This window comes from Drosophila suzukii, chromosome Y (assembly GCF_043229965.1).
Source record: "Drosophila suzukii chromosome Y, CBGP_Dsuzu_IsoJpt1.0, whole genome shotgun sequence".
NCBI lineage: Eukaryota > Metazoa > Arthropoda > Insecta > Diptera > Drosophilidae > Drosophila > Drosophila suzukii.
The window spans coordinates 587,501-607,500 of NC_092085.1; the positions used below are offsets into that span (position 1 = coordinate 587,501).

At 43.4% G+C, this 20,000-nt stretch overlaps 1 non-coding gene and 1 pseudogene across 1 annotated transcript; both read right to left on the reverse strand.

The window, feature by feature from the left end:
• Positions 1–16,486: 16,486 nt before the first annotated feature.
• LOC139353828 (large subunit ribosomal RNA) lies at positions 16,487–19,217 on the reverse strand (annotated as a pseudogene).
• Positions 19,218–19,622: 405 nt separating this feature from the next.
• LOC139353850 (5.8S ribosomal RNA) lies at positions 19,623–19,801 on the reverse strand. The gene has a single exon (XR_011604978.1). It is a non-coding gene; the product is annotated as a 5.8S ribosomal RNA (ribosomal RNA).
• Positions 19,802–20,000: the final 199 nt, after the last annotated feature.

Below are 20,000 nucleotides of genomic sequence, written 5' to 3' on the forward strand. Positions count from 1 at the left end.
TTATAGTATTGACAAAATCATATGCATACGCATAACATAAGTTTTGACCAATACGAGGAGGGGCCCGCCAACGACCACCTCCCTATAGTAGTTTTTGGACCCATGATCTTCTAAAAGCATGTTTACAGTACTAGCGTCACCCTCACTAGGTTTATATATCGTGTTTCAGTGATACACAGGTAAATTTTACCATGTATTCTTAAGTATATGGCAATTATATGCCATATCTATATAATTCAATCATATTTTAATGTATATTTATTATATTATACATTATTATGCCTTATAGGTATTATACCTATAAGCCATATCCATACGATTCATTTACTAGTGCCGCCCCTCACTAGGTTTATATATCTTATTGCATTGATATACAATTTATTCTTATTTATATGGCATTTATATGCCATATCTATACAATTCCTTCATATTTCGATGTATACTTGCTAGATTATACATTGTTATGCCTTATAGGTATTATACCTATAAGCCATATCCATACGATTCACTTATATAAATATATGTATATTTTTCAATACATTATTTTTTTTCACTTTTGTATGGATTTTTATGCATATCCATACATTTATATGGATATGCTTGGCGGTCTTAATAGTATTGACAAACTTATATGCATAACATAGGTTTTGACCAATACGAGGAGGGGCCCGCCAACGACCACCTCCCTATAGTAGTTTTTGGACCCATGATCTTCTAAAAGCATGTTTACAGTACTAGTGTCACCCTCACTAGGTTTATATATCGTGTTTCAGTGATATACGGGTAAATTTTACCATTTATTCTTAAGTATATGGCATTTATATGCCATATCTATATAATTCAATCATGTTTTAATGTATATTTATTATATTATACATTATTATGCCTTATAGGTATTATACCTATAAGCCATATCCATACGATTCATTTACTAGTGCCGCCCCTCACTAGGTTTATATATCTTATTGCATTGATATACAATTTATTCTTATGTATATGGCATTTATATGCCATATCTATACAATTCCTTCATATTTCGATGTATACTTGCTAGATTATACATTGTTATGCCTTATAGGTATTATACCTATAAGCCATATCCATACGATTCACTTATATAAATATATGTATATTTTTCAATACATTATTTTTTTCACTTTTGTATGGATTTTTATGCATATCCATACATTTATATGGATATGCTTGGCGGTCTTAATAGTATTGACAAACTTATATGCATAACATAGGTTTTGACCAATACGAGGAGGGGCCCGCCAACGACCACCTCCCTATAGTAGTTTTTGGACCCATTATCTTCCAAAAGCATGTTTACAGTACTAGCGTCACCCTCACTAGGTTTATATATCGTGTTTAAGTGATATACGGGTAAATTTTACCATTTATTCTTAAGTATATGGCATTTATATGCCATATCTATATAATTCAATCATATTTTAATGTATATTTATTATATTATACATTATTATGCCTTATAGGTATTATACCTATAAGCCATATCCATACGATTCATTTACTAGTGCCGCCCCTCACTAGGTTTATATATCTTATTGCATTGATATACAATTTATTCTTATTTATATGGCATTTATATGCCATATCTATACAATTCCTTCATATTTCGATGTATACTTGCTAGATTATACATTGTTATGCCTTATAGGTATTATACCTATAAGCCATATCCATACGATTCACTTATATAAATATATGTATATTTTTCAATACATTATTTTTTTTCACTTTTGTATGGATTTTTATGCATATCCATACATTTATATGGATATGCTTGGCGGTCTTAATAGTATTGACAAACTTATATGCATAACATAGGTTTTGACCAATACGAGGAGGGGCCCGCCAACGACCACCTCCCTATAGTAGTTTTTGGACCCATGATCTTCTAAAAGCATGTTTACAGTACTAGTGTCACCCTCACTAGGTTTATATATCGTGTTTCAGTGATATACGGGTAAATTTTACCATTTATTCTTAAGTATATGGCATTTATATGCCATATCTATATAATTCAATCATGTTTTAATGTATATTTATTATATTATACATTATTATGCCTTATAGGTATTATACCTATAAGCCATATCCATACGATTCATTTACTAGTGCCGCCCCTCACTAGGTTTATATATCTTATTGCATTGATATACAATTTATTCTTATGTATATGGCATTTATATGCCATATCTATACAATTCCTTCATATTTCGATGTATACTTGCTAGATTATACATTGTTATGCCTTATAGGTATTATACCTATAAGCCATATCCATACGATTCACTTATATAAATATATGTATATTTTTCAATACATTATTTTTTTTCACTTTTGTATGGATTTTTATGCATATCCATACATTTATATGGATATGCTTGGCGGTCTTAATAGTATTGACAAACTTATATGCATAACATAGGTTTTGACCAATACGAGGAGGGGCCCGCCAACGACCACCTCCCTATAGTAGTTTTTGGACCCATTATCTTCCAAAAGCATGTTTACAGTACTAGCGTCACCCTCACTAGGTTTATATATCGTGTTTAAGTGATATACGGGTAAATTTTACCATTTATTCTTAAGTATATGGCATTTATATGCCATATCTATATAATTCAATCATGTTTTAATGTATATTTATTATATTATACATTATTATGCCTTATAGGTATTATACCTATAAGCCATATCCATACGATTCATTTACTAGTGCCGCCCCTCACTAGGTTTATATATCTTATTGCATTGATATACAATTTATTCTTATGTATATGGCATTTATATGCCATATCTATACAATTCCTGCATATTTCGATGTATATTTGCTAGATTATACATTGTTATGCCTTATAGGTATTATACCTATAAGACATATCCATACGATTCACTTATATAAATATATGTATATTTTTCAATACATTATTTTTTTTTCACTTTTGTATGGATTTGTATGCATATCCATACATTTATATGGATATGCTTGGCGTTCTTTATAGTATTGACAACCTCATATGTATAACATAGGTTTTGACCAATACGAGGAGGGGCCCGCCAACGACCACCTCCCTATAGTAGTTTTTTACCCCGAGCTCTGCCAAAATCATGTTTACAGTACTAGTGCCACCCTTCACTAGGTTTTTATATCTTATTTCAGTGATATAAGTGTTAATCATTCTATTTATTCTTATGCATATGGCATTTAAAAGCCATATCTATACAATTCATTCATATTTCAATGTATATTTATAATATTAAACCATATTATGACATATAGGTATTATACCTGTAAGCCATATCTATACGATTCATTCACTAGTGCCGCCCCTCACTAGGTTTATATATCTCATTTCAGTGATATATGGGTAAACTCTATTATTTTTCATATGACACTTATATGCTGCCATATATATAAAAATGCATTTATATTTCAACGTATATATATTTACTATATTATACATTAATATGCCTTAAAGGTATTATATCTACTATAAGCCATATCCATACGATTCATTTATATAAATACATATATGTATAATTTTCTATACATAAATTTTTTTTTATTAATATATGGGTTTCCTAAGCATATCCATATAATCCATTTAGTCTTATATGGATTAGATTGGTCTTCTTTATTGTATTGCCAAACTCATATTGATAACATAAGTTTTGAACAATAAGAGCAGCCGCCAACCAACCAACCGCCGCTACCATTACTTACTTTTATATATGTCCTCTTTATTTTAATGGTCTCTTTATTTGAATTTCAATACCATAGGAATATTTATACATCGAATATGTTTGCCACTAATTTTTCGCGTCACTTATAATATGACGATACAGACTTGCTACCATAACATAAGTTTTGAACAATAAGAGGAGCAGCCGCCAACCAACCAACCAACCAACCACTGCTACCATTGGAGGAACATATACTTACTTATTATATGGCCTCTCTCTGTACTTTAATGGTCTCTTTACTTGAATTTGAATACCATAGGAATATTTATATACATCGAATATGTTTGCCATTAATTTTTCGCGTCACTTATAATATGACGATACAGACTTGCTACCATAACATAAGTTTTGAACAATAAGAGGAGCAGACACCAACCAACCAACCGCTGCTACCATTGGAGGAACATATACTTACTTTTATATATGTCCTCTTTATTTAAATGGTCTCTTCATTTGAATATTAATACCATAGGAATATTTATACATCGAATATTGTTTGCCACTAATTTTTCGCGTCACTAATAATATGACGATACAGACTTGCTACCATAACATAAGTTTTGAACAATAAGAGGAGCAGACACCAACCAACCAACCGCTGCTACCATTGGAGGAACATATACTTACTTTTATATATGTCCTCTTTACTTGCATTATCAAAATACCATAGGAATATTTATACATGGAATATGTTTGCCACTTTATCATCGCGTCACTAATAAAGATTTTTTTTTTTTTTTTTTTTTTTGGTTTGAATATATATATTTACGTCTGCCCTAGTGGGCAATAAATTAAATTTTGTGGCAATAAATTCAGTGTTAGTTTACATAAAGCTTATGTAGTGAGGAGTATTAGTGGAAATATGTAGGGGTGTATTACATGTGTTTGCGTGTATGTAATTGCATCATTTAGGGGACCCTGAACGGCAGGTCCGTGGGGTGTCGTCTTTTTAATCGGCGAGGTTCAACGTCGAGCACTCTGGAAGCGAGTGGGTTTGGGTGGTCTTCTATTTTGTCTAGGTGCCGTCTGCTGCGTTTAGCTGCCTCTTCTACCACTGTGGGGAGCTTAAGATCCCTCCTAATTGTGGTGTTTCTCACGTAAAAAGGGGCATTTAAAATTTGGCGTAGTATTCTGTTTTCGACTCTTTCTAATTTCTTAAGGTTTGAGATAGCTGCAGTGCCCCAAAGCTCTATGCCATATGTCCATGTTGGTTTTAAGATGCTGTTATATAGCAGTAATTTGTTTTTAGTTGATAATTTACTCCTTCTTTGTAGTAGCCACCACATTTGTCTGTTTTTTAGCATCAAGAGTTTTGCTTTGCCCACGATATGTTCCTTCCACGTTAGTTTAGAATCCAGGGTCAGACCCAGATATTTTGCAGTGAGCTGTTGCGGGATGGCTGCTCCGTTCAGCATAACCGGTGCGGATGTACCTGGTCGTAAGGAGAAAGATATATTCGTTGACTTCTCTGCATTTATGATGACGTTCCATCTTTTAAGCCACGGTTCTATGTTTAACAGAGCTTGCTGCAGGCCATGCACAGCCAGTGGCAGGGAGTCTGCGGAGACTAAAAACGCCGTGTCGTCAGCATATGTACAGGTCATGTTGAGACTACCCGTGGGAATGGGCATATCCGCGGTGTATATTGAGTACAATATTGGGCTGAGTACACTGCCTTGGGGGACTCCAGCAGCCACTTCGTGGATGGGCGACTCCTGCTGGTTACATCTTACATAAAACCTTCTGTTTTCAAGATAGTCCTTCAAAATTAGGTAATGAGGAGTAGGCAGGGTGTGCTTTAATTTATACAATAGGCCCTGATGCCAGACTCTGTCGAAAGCTTGCCTGACGTCTAAGAATGCTGCAGAGCAGAACCTTTTAGACTCGAAGGAGTCTAAAATGCAGCTCACTACCCTGTGGCACTGTTGAATGGTCCCGTGAGCTCGCCTGAAGCCAAATTGGTGATCTGGGATGATATGTTTTTCCTCTAGCACAGGCATCAATCTCCTCAGGAATAATTTTTCCAAGATTTTGGAGAGGATTGGCAGCAGACTGATGGGCCTGTAAGATCCCAGTTCGGCCTCAGGCTTACCTGGTTTGGGGATGACAATAATCTCTGCACATTTCCATTGTGTTGGGAAATGGCCGAGTCTTAGACTTTGGTTCATGATGAACTTCAAGTTTTCAATGCAGTTCGGCGGCATAAGCTTCAGAACAGTGGCGTCTAGACGATCATATCCAGGAGACTTTGTTGGTTTGAGTGATGTTAACTCCTCCTTTATTTCCTCACAGTCGATTTCTGGAATGGGCAAGTCCATGGGACAAGCCACATCCAAGAAATGAAGAGTCTCTTGATGGTCCACTGGGTCGCACAGGTCGAATGGCTGGAAACTACTCCTTAAGTGGTCGGCAAAGGCGTTTGCTTTTTCCTGGTTTGAGCGACACCAGGCTCCAGTCGATGATTTTATAGGAGCTATCCTCCGTGTGGGTCGCTTCAAATACTTAGTTGCGTTCCAAAGCTTGTGGTCTGCACTACAGGGTTCAAGGTCCGCGAGGTAGGCTTCTAGAGACTTGCTTTTTAGGTCTAGGAGCATCCTGTTAAGGTCTTTACAAGCCCTGTTGTAGATGGTTTTGTCCGACCGTCTTCTACTTAACTGCCAGACCCTCCTCAAACGCCGTTTTTCGCTTACCTTTGTTGCCAGCTCGGTTGACCAGAGATAGTTGTCTCTTTGGCCTCTGGTGTGCACCGTTCGTGTAGTTTCAACTTCTGGGGTGGCGATGCTTGCTGCCAGGTGGACCTGTCTGGTGAGGTACTCCACCGCTTCGTCGATGTCTATCGGACTTTCTAGTACTGGCTGGGGGTCTACATGATTTTCTAGCCAAGATTTAAAAATCGGGATGTTTGTATTCCGTCTGATGAGCTTGACTGCCGTTGGATTTCTCAGATAGGAGTTGCTATATAAAATCTTGACCATGCTGTGATCCGATGCAAGATCATGGCATGCAGCCGTAGATACTTTTGTGGGGTCAATTCCTCTGCTAAATGCAAAGTCCAAGAGGTCCGGAATCTTGGCTGGGTCGGTGGGCCAGTAGGTAGGCTCTCCAGTTGAGTAGACGGTGCAACCCAGTGCCCTGATGCATCTGAGAAGTGTGCTTCCTTTCGGGTTGACGGACCGTGATCCCCACCAAGTATGTTTTGCATTGAAGTCGCCTCCGATTAAGAATCTAGGACCCAGATTCAATAGTACGTCAGACAGATCAGTTTGGCTCAATGTGTATCTTGGAGGGAGGTATGCGGAGGCGATGGTAATTTTGCCTAGCGACGTTATGAGGTGGATTTTCGCACACTGCATCCATTCCAGTTGTACGGGCTCGAGCTCTTCGTATTGAATGCCGCGTCTGATGATAATAGAGGCTCCTCCACGTATCCGGTCGCCAGGGTGCAATGCGTTGATTATTTCGTAGCCGGGAATGGTAAAGTGGGATCTGGTGGTGAAGTGTGTCTCGGACACGAGTAAGATGTCTACTTGGTTAGTCTTTATATAATGTTCGACCTCAGGCTTGCTCGTAGCCAAGCCGTTCGCATTCCATATTATAATTTGGGTGTTTATGGACATTTAAGATTGTTCTGATTGGAGAGCATTGTCATCACTAAGTTTTGGAACTGATTGAACATGGAGTTCATCATTGATTCCATTCTGCGCATCATTCTCTCCTCTAAGGCATCAAGGGGGGACTGGCCATTATTGTTGAGGTTTTCAGCCGCTCCAGCCCTAGCAACGTTGGCGTAACTGAATTTCTGATTCCCTGTCTGATTCGCGGCACTGCTCGCTGGGAAATTTGCGTGTGGAGCAGGATTGGATGAAGAAGCAGTTACTGCCTTCGGCTTAGGGCTGAAGCGCTTCTTGGCTTCTATGTAGATCTTACAACCGCGGTAGGAGGCGGTGTGTTCGTCACCACAATTTCCGCACACAGGTGGGTCTTCCTTTGCCTTCATGCAATTCAGGGAGTCGTGTGATAATCCGCATTTAACACAGACATATTCAAGTTTGCAGTACCTCTTAGTATGCCCGAAAGCTTGGCAGCGGAAGCATTGTACCACCTCATCGAACTTTTTTGGTTCCTCGATGGAGACGACGGCATGGCACAGTCTGTTGATCTCGAAGACTTTCTTGTTTGTTGGAGCTGGTTCAAGGTTAATGAAAAACATCGACAATGGCAATTTAGTTACCCTTGATACTGCATTTTTAGCATCACGCACATTGTGGCCGAGATTCACAAAGGCTTCCTTGACCTCCTCAATTGGTGTAGTGTGGTGTAGTCCCTTAACAACAATGCGGAAAGCTCGCTCTTCCTTAAGTTGGAAGGTACGGAAAGCGAATTGACAGTTGTCCAGGTGGGCAACAATTTTTCGGTAAGTGGTGCTGTCCTTCGGCATCAGCCTGATGTTGCCTCTTCCCGTTGCCTTGTAGGAGAAAGTATCGGAATTCGCCAATGTGCGCATTTCGTTTAAAAATTTGCCAATGTTATTTACATTCGGGATAAAAATTGGAGGGGGCTTGGGTGCTGTTTTAAGTTCGGCATTATCGACGGTCTTTTCATTGCTGCTCTCTACAGGCAGAGAAGCGAAACGATTTGAGGTGCTAGGACCTATATCCTTCTTTTTGTCTTGATTCACGGCAGCCTTATTCTTTATGGTCTTTTTAGGGAAAATGTAAGGGCGAATTATCTCACCTTCCTCAGGTGACGTGTTGCTTGAGGAGCACGATGAGCTCGGGGTAGGGCTGGGAGATTTTTCCCGTTTCTCCCTGATGATTTTCTTTACGCCTCTAATTGACTCTGGCGATCCGGGAGGTAGACTCCTTTTGACTCCTTTTGGTAAGACTCTCGACTTCAGATCCTGCCAAGTGTCATTTTTGGGTGCGGCTACAGTCGCATTGTCCACATCCATGCTGCCGGTGTTGCTATTGTCGCCCATGGCGACAGCACCACCAACAAGCACAGCCGGCTAACTGTGTGAGTGAACTATTTATTTCCTTTACCTCTGCTGACAAAAAATCGACGACGAGGTGTCGCCGAAATGTAGGCAAAAGTATTAGGAGTCGCCGCCCTCTGGCGGAGTGATACAGCGATGAGGTGTCGCCGAATGTATGCTATGAATCCTGAAGTAGTCGCCCTCTGGCGGAATGAAATCAGCTGATTTCCAAAAAACCAACCAATTTGCGGAGACACGAACCGATATAAATTAGTGCAGACGCGAACCGCGCTGCTGTCAAAACGTTATCTAGATAAGGCAGGCGCCACTCGAGAGAGAGCGGCTCTCTTACAACAGTGAAATATGAGTTTTATTGCCGAAATTGGCCTGACACACGGAGCGCCCGAGAGAGCGCCTCTCTCTCAGCACGTCGAATGTTCTCGAATTGTCTGGGGTGGAAAATCGCGATTTTGGCCTTCCTACCACTTTTTTGTGCAGAAAACACACGGAATGATTATGCGAACACAATGCGCGAATATTTATGCTATTTTTAGCAAGGAAAAATGCGTTTTACAGCCGAAATTGGCCCGACACACGGAGAGCCCGAGAGAGCGCCTCTCTCTCAGCACGTCGAATGTTCTCGAACTGTCTGGGGTGAAAAATCGCGATTTTGGCCTTCCCACCACCTTTTTCGTGCAGAAAACACGCGTAATGGTTATGCGAACACAATGCGCGAATATTTATGCTATTTTTAGCAAGGAAAAACGCGTTTTACTGCCGAAATTGACCTGTCACACGGAGCGCTCGAAAAACACGTCTGACTAATAAAGATGACGATGCATTTTGTTTGTTCAATATTTATTTATAATAATATATTGATTTTTTTATAGGTCTCTTATATTACTAGACCTTTTGCTAACCACAAAGTGGCGCGCCGTTGCAAGCAAGCATAAATTATTATGCCGCTTGCAACATCTTTATTATCGAATCATCAAGCAAAGGATAAGCTTCAGTGGATCGCAGTATGGCAGCTGCTCAACCACTTACAACACCTTGCCTGTTACAAAAGTCGTTTACAATTGATTCTAGGCTTTGTCATTGTATTAAATAATGCTTTTATATGTAACTAGCGCGGCATCAGGTGATCAAAGATCCTCCCAATTTACTATGTTACAAATTACATTGGCATCACATCCATTGTCGTTTATAAAGTAAATTATAAACTTTAAATGGTTTAGAAGCCATACAATGCAAATTGCCCCTTATTTATCATTGCAGTCCAGCACGGATACGACCTTAGAGGCGTTCAGGCATAATCCAACGGACGTAGCGTCATACCACTGTTCGCTCGAACAAGTATTGTGCCATTGGTCCGTACCTGCGGTTCCTCTCGTACTACGCAGGAATGCTGTCGCAACAACGTTTTGTCATTAGTAGGGTAAAACTAACCTGTCTCACGACGGTCTAAACCCAGCTCACGTTCCCTTGCATGGGTGAACAATCCAACGCTTGGTGAATTTTGCTTCACAATGATAGGAAGAGCCGACATCGAAGGATCAAAAAGCGACGTCGCTATGAACGCTTGGCCGCCACAAGCCAGTTATCCCTATGGTAACTTTTCTGACACCTCTTGTTAAAAACTCTTTAAACCAAAAGGATCGATAGGCCGAGCTTTTGCTGTCCCTGTGTGTACTGAACACCGAGATCAAGTCAGCATTTGCCCTTTTGCTCTATGTGTGGTTTCTGTCCGCACTGAGCTGGCCTTGGGACACCTCCGTTATTATTTGAGAGATGTACCGCCCCAGTCAAACTCCCTACCTGGCAATGTCCTTGAATTGGATCATACCTGAGTAATTGGAGTTATACCAAATTTTCAAATCAAAAATACATAAATGCACCGTTTTATTAAAGAATTTGTTTGCGATTATATAACAAACTCGTGATACTTTGATCAAGAAGCTTGCATCAAAACCCAATACCATAAGATATAATAAATATATCCGTATAATGGCTAGGAAATGATACACGTTCCATTTAATCAAGTAAGTAAGGAAACAATAAGAGTAGTGGTATTTCATTGGCGATACCAAACCGAAGTCTAATATCTCCCACTTATTCTACACCTCTTATGTCTCCTTACACTGCCAGATTAGAGTCAAGCTCAAAAGGGTCTTCTTTCCCCGCTAATTATTCCAAGCCCGTTCCCTTGGCTGTGGTTTCGCTAGATAGTAGATAGGGACAGGTGTGTCTCGGATCCCTCCGAACTTATTTTACGTGGCGTGTTCCACAATGAAGGGATTACAACCACGGCATTCTAATATACCCACAAGTGAGTATATAATGCACGGGTCTAGGTTCAGCGCCAAACCAACGCCCTGGACTAGCAGCTATAGCTATGTACATAGCAACCACCCCAGTAGCAATTCGAGTACTTACTTGTCGGGCAAGCACTCCCCCTTGCGTAGGGGCGAGATCTATCTAAAATCTCTACCGTTCTATGGGTCACAGCACCCGAGTTGTATTACGCAACATCCACGTCGAGCCCGAGGACTCTACCCGCGATATAGGTGTCAACCACAGCCACCACGATACTCCCACAAGGGGGCCAACCTCAATGAGCAGTCTTGGAGCTGCTCAACCCGTGGTACCGAAATTACAGGCTCGGTGAGCCTCACCCCTTCAGCTCCGACAAGCTCGGATGGGGCAACCATTGCCATATTAGTCGCCTCCTACGACAAGCTATGGCAGGCTGTGGCAGTATTCTTCGCCGCTACCACACGGCAAAAGAGGGGAGGGACTAACGTCCCGGCGCCTGTGGTTCATCCCTCATCGCATCCATCCTTCGCCTCGAGAAGGCAGCATCGGCAAAAACTCCTAGGAGACGCATCCGTTCTGGGGTCTCGACTACTCCCGCGACGATCCATCTTCCATGGTCTTGAACGACTCCGAGGGCATCCAGGTCCCGCAGATCGTTATACAGGCGGCATTCACACAGTATGTGGCGCCAGTCCTCTCTTGCCACGCCACACGAGCATGCGGTCGTGGTGCTGAGGGTCCTGCCTTGCAGAAATGCGTTCATCGACCCGTGTCCTGTCAGCAAGAATCCGGCTTTGAGGGTAAAGACAAAGTCTTTCCTGTTGTAGATGAACGCTGCCTCTGGGAAAAACTCGCGAGTCACGGAGCCGTGTTCCGCGCGATCCCATCTGATTTGCCACTCATTTAGCAGACGTTCGTCTAGCAGCGCCATCTTAGCTTTCCAGTCCAACACGGACAGGTCCTGTCCGTGGAGCCAGTCGCTCTCATCCAGGGGGACATCCTTCCTCAGCTTGAACTTCACGGCGATCCTGTGAGCATCCAGATCCATTGGAGGAGCACCAGCAAGCACCTGCAGTGCCACCGTGGACACTGTGCGGCATACCGGTAGGCATCCTAAAAGGATGGACCTCTGGCACGAGGTGAGGAGTTTAAGGGACCTGCCCCTACTCACCGCCTTGTACCAGACCGAGGCACCAAAGAGTGCACAGGGAACCATGAGTCCGCTGTAAATCGTCCTCTTAGCACGGGAGCTGAGCCCCCAATCGACTCGAAGCACCCGCGCTAGTCCTCCGGCAACTCCAGCCAGCCGATCTCTGAGAGCAGAGATATGCGGGAGAAAGCTCAACCGCTCGCCAACTAAGATGCCAAGGTACCGGTATTTGGTGACGTAAGGCAGGCTTGCTCCAGCAAACCGTACCGTCGGTCTCCTCGTGCGTGAAAGCTGTCCTTTCAGCAACATTATTGCCGTCTTGCTGGTTGACACACTCACTCCAACCTCAGCTCCCCAGGCTCCCACGATGTCCATTAACTGCTCGCCCTTCCGCTCCAGATCGGCACGGGAATTCCCATCGACGAAAAGCAGAAGATCATCTGCAAACGCGCTCAGAGCACAATGTGGCTCCAAGCGATGAAGCAGCACATCCATCAGTAGGTTCCAAATAAATGGACCACTGACAGACCCTTGCGGGCAGCCACGTGTAACCGCAACTGTGGCCGCTTCATACCTGCTGATGATGCTTGCGCTCCGGCCGGAGAAATAGCTTTTCCACAAGTCGATTTCTCGACAGCCTATTTCGACAAGCCGATCCAGCACCGCACTCCACTCCACGTTGTCGAAAGCTCCCTTGAAGTCGACAAAGATTCCAAGGACTCTCCTCTCGCGGCTGTTGGCGACGGTGTTTTTGGCGTGCATCCACGCATCCTCCACACAGCGTCCAGGCCTGAATCCGAATTGCCATCTGCAGCCATCCGGTAGCACATCCTTCAGTCGATTCACCATGATTCCTTCCAGCGCCTTCCCGAACACTGGCAAAAGGCATATGCCACGATAAGAGGCAGGATCGCTCCTGTCCTTGTCTGGCCCCTTTAACAGCGGTATCACTCTCGGGTGCTTCCACTCGGCCGGAAAGTATCCTTCCGAGAGGCACCGAGAGTACAGCTTCGTCAGGTGCTGGGGGATGGCACGCCATACCTCCTTGACAATACCGCCCGTGATGCCATCCATACCCGGCGATCGCCGGCTTCTCAGCTTTGCGACGCTGGTAGCCACCTCGAAGGCTTCGAGGATCGGTGGGGCACCAGGGGGTAAGTCATCTCGTGCTGTCGACTCCGCAACAGGGAAGAAGTTGCGGAGGAGCATATTTGCGCAGTCGTGCCACGTTACGGAAAGCGCGCCGTTCGACCGGAGACATCCGAGATCGGTTGTCTTCTTCCGGCCTCGGCATATTCGGTATACGTGCCCCCATGGATCATCATTGTGCCGTCCCACGAAGTCCCGCCAGTTTTGCTCCTTTGTCGTCAAGATAAGCTTCTTGTACTGGCCTGAGGCAAATCTCAGTCCAGCGGCAAGTTGCTCAGCATCGTCGGTGCCACTCCGGCGAGCTGCCTGCAGCCTACGCCTCAGTCTCCGGACCTCTTGGCGCTTGGTACTCAGCTCAGGATTCCACCATATTACGTTTCCCCTTGCTGCAGGTATCCTGCGCCCTATCACCCTGTCGCACACTTCATGTACGATGGAGCGAAGGGCAGACACATGGTCGTCCAACGGCGATTCCTCCAGTTCCTCAAGGCTTTGTGCTGCACTCCTTAACTCTACACTGAATCTTCGCCAACTTGCATTGGAGAGCTTCCATTGCGGTACCGGAGCTAGGCTCTCAACGGTACTGCTCGGATCTGGAGTAACCTCAACAGTAATGATGTTGTGGTCACTCAGCTCCCAGAAGTCAACTCTCCAATCGTATGTTGCCCATACTCGCGCTGCTTCGTTGACGAAGGTCACGTCGATATCACTTCTGGAGCGGTGATTATCGAACGTGAACACCTGGCTGGCCGTATTCAGCACACTGGCACCGCTTGCAATAATCCACTCGTTCATGAGCTGTCCCCGTTCGCGACTCAGGCGGTCTCCAGAGTTGTCTGGGGATTTGCTGAACCACATAGGGGAAACTGCGTTGGCGTCAAGTCCGAGGATTGTCGGTGTTCTACTAGCTAATAGCAGAACCGTATCCAGGTAGTCAGTATAGGGCTCCAGAGCAGCTAGATGCTGGCAGTATACGGAGGCCAGAAAGATGGTGCCATATCTTCCCGTGACACTCACGCACACTCCGTAGTCCGTCGTCAAAGCATCGATGGGCATGCAGATGGCAGATGGGTCGTCAACGATGATGGCAGCTTTTTTCCTCCTATCGGCGAAGATCCTCATTCCTCCAGGCAGTCCAGTTAGTCGCTTGCCCGCGTCCACATAGGGCTCCTGGACTAGTGCGAACAGGTGGCCAGCATCTCTCATCTGCTTGGCAAGCTCGATGACAGCGCAACGGCCTCGACCACAATTCGCTTGGATGAAGCTAAACATTATTAATGTTTAGCTTGCACCCTGGCTAGCAGCGCGCCGTATATCGGGCAGCCACCCGAAAGCATATAATGCCCCGAGGGCATACCCTTGTGACGGCAGTTGCGGCAGTCCACCGCATTTCTGCACTTCGCCGCGACGTGGTCGTTCTGTCCGCACTGGCGGCAGACCTGTTTCTCTCGGGGATATCTGCACTCGCTGACCTTGTGGTCAAATCCGAGGCATCGGTGGCAGGCGTAGGTGCGCACCTGAGAGCGACAGCGGTAAGAAAACCACTTGACGTACACCCTCCCGCCTTCGAGAACGGCCAGCGCCTGGTCATCGACCTCCAACGTCACATTAATTGTGGCGCCGTCAGCAGCTGACCAGGGCTTAGTCGCCAGGACCACCGCCTTCTGGAACTCCTTCAGGCTCATCTCCTCGAAATTCTTCTCCCTGAGCTCCATCATAAACTCGTCGGGTCCCACGGAGGTGTCCACATCCTGGACCGTCACACGTGGCTTTGCAGCGGTGTTCTTCGACACCTTTAGGCCCACCTCGGCGAACTTTGCGGAGGCAACGACTTTCGTCATCTCCGCCTGCGAAGGCGTGCGAATGATCGCGCCGCCCCGCTTCAGCTCACGCACCTCGTGCACTCTTACGCCCAGAGCGGGCGCTACCTCCTTGCGGATCTTCTCCGCGATCTGCTTCCCTGACAAGGCCGGGTCGTCGCACGCGACGACCGCCGACCATGTCTCCCGGATCTTTCGCGGTGCGGCTACGGGGGCAAGGGGGGCAACAGGGGCAGCAGGTGAGGCGACTGGGTGTGCGCCTCTAGTAGCGGTGGCTGCATATGAGGCGGCCGAGGCGACCGGTGTCTGCCACTTCAGGCGATCCTCAAGAACTCCAATCCGGATCATCAGGGCTCCGACGAGTTCCTCGTAGCGGTTTGCCAATAATTGCGTCTTGATGCCCACGGTAGGGCTTGCTACGCGGGACATCCTCATAATATCCGCACGGATGTCGCCCATCTCGGCAGCAACGGCACCGTTTCCCCCCCACTCTCTGTCCAAGAAGGATCTTTTCAGTCTGGCAGGTGCCACGAAGGTCCCTTCCTTATCGGCAGCAGCGGCAGCGGCACCGGCAGCGCCAGCTGCAGGGGCGACGGCAGCGGCAGTGGCTGCGGCAGCAGCAGCGGCAGCGTCAGCGGCGGGGGCAGCGGCAGCGTCAGCGGCGGGGGCAGCGGCTGCGGCAGCGGCAGTGTCAGCGGCGGTCTTGATAGTCTGCACCTCTTTAGCGCGCGATGCCTCCTTCGATGACGCCCTAGAACGTCCTTTTGAGCGCTTCTTTTCTCCGGGTGCAACATTTTTCGCCTTAGCCCCCTTCGCGGACGATGCAGATGATGAGGGGCGATCCTCTTCTGGCACGTCCCAGTCCTTGTCCGTGTCAACAATATTGGCCCACGATTCCGCGTCGAGCGCAATCAACTTAGCTTTCGGGTTCTCTCGCTCCTTAGCTTGGCTGCGCTTCCCATTGGCGCGCATCTCGCCCTCGCTCATCGAGTCAACCCCCTCCGACATCTCTTTGGTGGTGTTAAAAATAGGACTCAAAAATACACTCACCCAGTTTTTGTTAAGGCCAAGTAGCCTTTTCAGCTCGATTCAAATTTTTCAAACAAAATAAATTACCAAAAATGCTTTCAATTGTTCACAAAAGGAAAACGCGTATTCCGCCGCCTCCGACGTATGTATGATCACGCGACCAACACTCCTCGACCGCGTAGCCAAACCACGGACTCTGACACCACTTCCGCCAATTTAACTTTTGAGGAAACGCGAAAAAACGAATTTTCGAACAGAGCAAAATAATCAGGTACGATACTTGAATCTCTCCTTACACTGCCAGTTGACAGATGAGTAGATAGGGACAGTAGGAATCTCGTTAATCCATTCATGCGCGTCACTAATTAGATGACGAGGCCGTTGACCCGCGCTTACTTGAATTTCTTCACTTTGACATTCAGAGCACTGGGCAGAAATCACATTGTGTCAACACCCGCTAGGGCCATCACAATGCTTTGTTTTAATTAGACAGTCGGATTCCCCAAGTCCGTGCCAGTTCTGAATTGATTGTTAATTGATAATCGTTATAATTAATAAGAACTAATTGGTTTAACCCAATTAGTATTCTTAAAAATTTTAGCAAGAAAGTTCCACAATTGGCTACGTAACTAAACTATCCGGGGAACAAGTGACCAACATAAATGCCAGACACTCTATTTACCCAGAACGAGCACATAAACCATGTTATTGTTTCCCAATCAAGCCCGACTATCTCAATCTTCAGAGCCAATCCTTATCCCGAAGTTACGGATCTAATTTGCCGACTTCCCTTACCTACATTATTCTATCGACTAGAGACTCTTCACCTTGGAGACCAGCTGCGGATATTGGTACGGCCTGTTGAGAAGTTTGCGTGTCCCCACCATAAATTTTCAAGGTCCGAGGAGAAAATATCGACACAACAGTATATGTCATGCTCTTCTAGCCCATCTACCATATCTCTCTGCGAAAGACTTCCATGGTAGTACGGCTATAAAACAGAAAAGAAAACTCTTCCGATATCTCTCGACGGCTTCTTTATGGTCGTTCCTGTTGCCAGGATGAGCACGAGGCCCATATTTAATAACAAACGGATACTCAACAGGTTACGGAATTGGAACCGTATTCCCTTTCGTTCAAAATTATTCAAGTATATTAATTAGCTTGATTTATATAATATAATATATTTGTATGGCATTTGTGTTTTACTTGAAAATTTTCGGCTTTCGCCTTGAACTTAGGACCGACTAACTCGTGATCAACCACTGTTCACACGAAACCCTTCTCCACTTCAGTCCTCCAAGGTCTCATTCGATTATTTGCTACTACCACCAAGATCTGTACCAATGGCAGCTCCATGCAGGCTTGCGCCAAACACTTCTACGCATACCATTGTACCTTCCTACTCACTAAAGTTTCAAAATTTATATCACAAGTAATATAAATCATCTACTTTAGCGGTAATGTATAGGTATACAACTTAAGCGCCATCCATTTTAAGGGCTAGTTGCTTCGGCAGGTGAGTTGTTACACACTCCTTAGCGGATTTCGACTTCCATGATCACCGTCCTGCTGTTTTAAGCAACCAACGCCTTTCATGGTATCTGCATGAGTTGTTAATTTGGGCACCGTAACATTACGTTTGGTTCATCCCACAGCGCCAGTTCTGCTTACCAAAAGTGGCCCACTGGGCACATTATATCATAACCTTGAACTTCATATCAAGAAAGTTAAGGTTCTTACCCATTTAAAGTTTGAGAATAGGTTAAGATCGTTTCGACCCTAAGGCCTCTAATCATTCGCTTTACCAGATAAGATTATTTTATATAACATTAAAATGCACCAGCTATCCTGAGGGAAACTTCGGAAGGAACCAGCTACTAGATGGTTCGATTGGTCTTTCGCCCCTATACTCAATTCTGACAATCGATTTGCACGTCAGAACTGTTTCGGTCTTCCATCAGGGTTTCCCCTGACTTCAACCTGATCAAGTATAGTTCACCATCTTTCGGGTCACAGCATATATGCTCAAGGTACGTTCCAGTTAGAGGCATAAATAATATAAATATCATTATACATAACTATATAGAACGCCCCGGGATTGTGTTAATTAGCTATAAATAGTTAAAAAACTAATCCCATTATTAGTCAAGTTAATTACGCTATTAGGTTTATATCCCAATAACTTGCACATATGTTAGACTCCTTGGTCCGTGTTTCAAGACGGGTCCCGAAGGTATCCTGAATCTTTCGCATTGTTAATCATACAAGTGCATATAATAAACACAAAAATCAATGATAATTATGCCATTATATAATTCCGAAAAATTAACGCACTGTATTCATATAAATCTATCAGCACTTTATCAAATTAATAACATTTATTCTGTGTTAAAATGCAAGCAAATTAATTTGAATAAACTATAAGTTATATTTTATGATAAATTTTGTATGCTAATAGATTACAATGTCCTTATATGGAAAAAATGCACACTATTATCATAATATTGTTTAAATATTACAATTTTAATGATGAATTTTCCATAACGGATATTCAGGTTCATCGGGCTTAACCTCTAAGCAGTTTCACGTACTGTTTAACTCTCTATTCAGAGTTCTTTTCAACTTTCCCTCACGGTACTTGTTTACTATCGGTCTCATGGTTATATTTAGTTTTAGATGGAGTTTACCACCCACTTAGTGCTGCACTATCAAGCAACACGACTCTTTGGAAACATCATCTAGTAATCATTAACGTTATACGGGCCTGGCACCCTCTATGGGTAAATGGCCTCATTTAAGAAGGACTTAAATCGTTAATTTCTCATACTAGAATATTGACGCTCCATACACTGCATCTCACATTTGCCATATAGACAAAGTGACTTAGTGCTGAACTGATTTCTTTTCGCTCGCCGCTACTAAGAAAATCCTGGTTAGTTTCTTTTCCTCCCCTAATTAATATGCTTAAATTCAGGGGGTAGTCCCATATGAGTTGAGGTTGTGTATAACTTTTATTTGCAATTAATTCTTTATATATAATGATAAAACATTTTATTAAATTCGTTATATTTATATATATATATATTTGTATGGCATTTGTTTGGTCTAACGAATCAACGAAGAATAATAATATAGTCAACGGCTTTCTATTTTCTAATCGTTAATAAGAGACAATTCTAGATAAATTTTTTATGCTAGACATTTCTCAGTATTATTTGATTGAAAAAGAAAATATTTCTCTTCGTTTTTCACATTCAAATTAATTTACTAATGTGAGATAATGTTTTTCATATATTTGTTAATATTATGAATAAAATAATTAAATTATTATTATCCAATAATATACCATATGCTTATAAAATTTCATTATAAAATTTGTATAAACAACTTAATTAGCATAGTCTTACAACCCTCAACCATATGTAGTCCAAGCAGCACTATAAAATTAATTAAAGTACATAACAGCATGGACTGCGATATGCGTTCAAAATGTCGATGTTCATGTGTCCTGCAGTTCACACGATGACGCACAGTTTGCTGCGTTCTTCATCGACCCATGAGCCGAGTGATCCACCGCTTAGAGTTTTATATATTGGTTTGTTAATTTTGTCATATATGTTTTTATTGAAAGAAATTAAAAATACACCATTTTACTGGCATATATCAATTCCTTCAATAAATTTATTTTTATACCTAAAACGAATGCTGCGAAATGTCTTAGTTTCATATAACCAATAATATATCAAGTATTTTTTTAATGGCATTTACGGTATTAAATACTTTT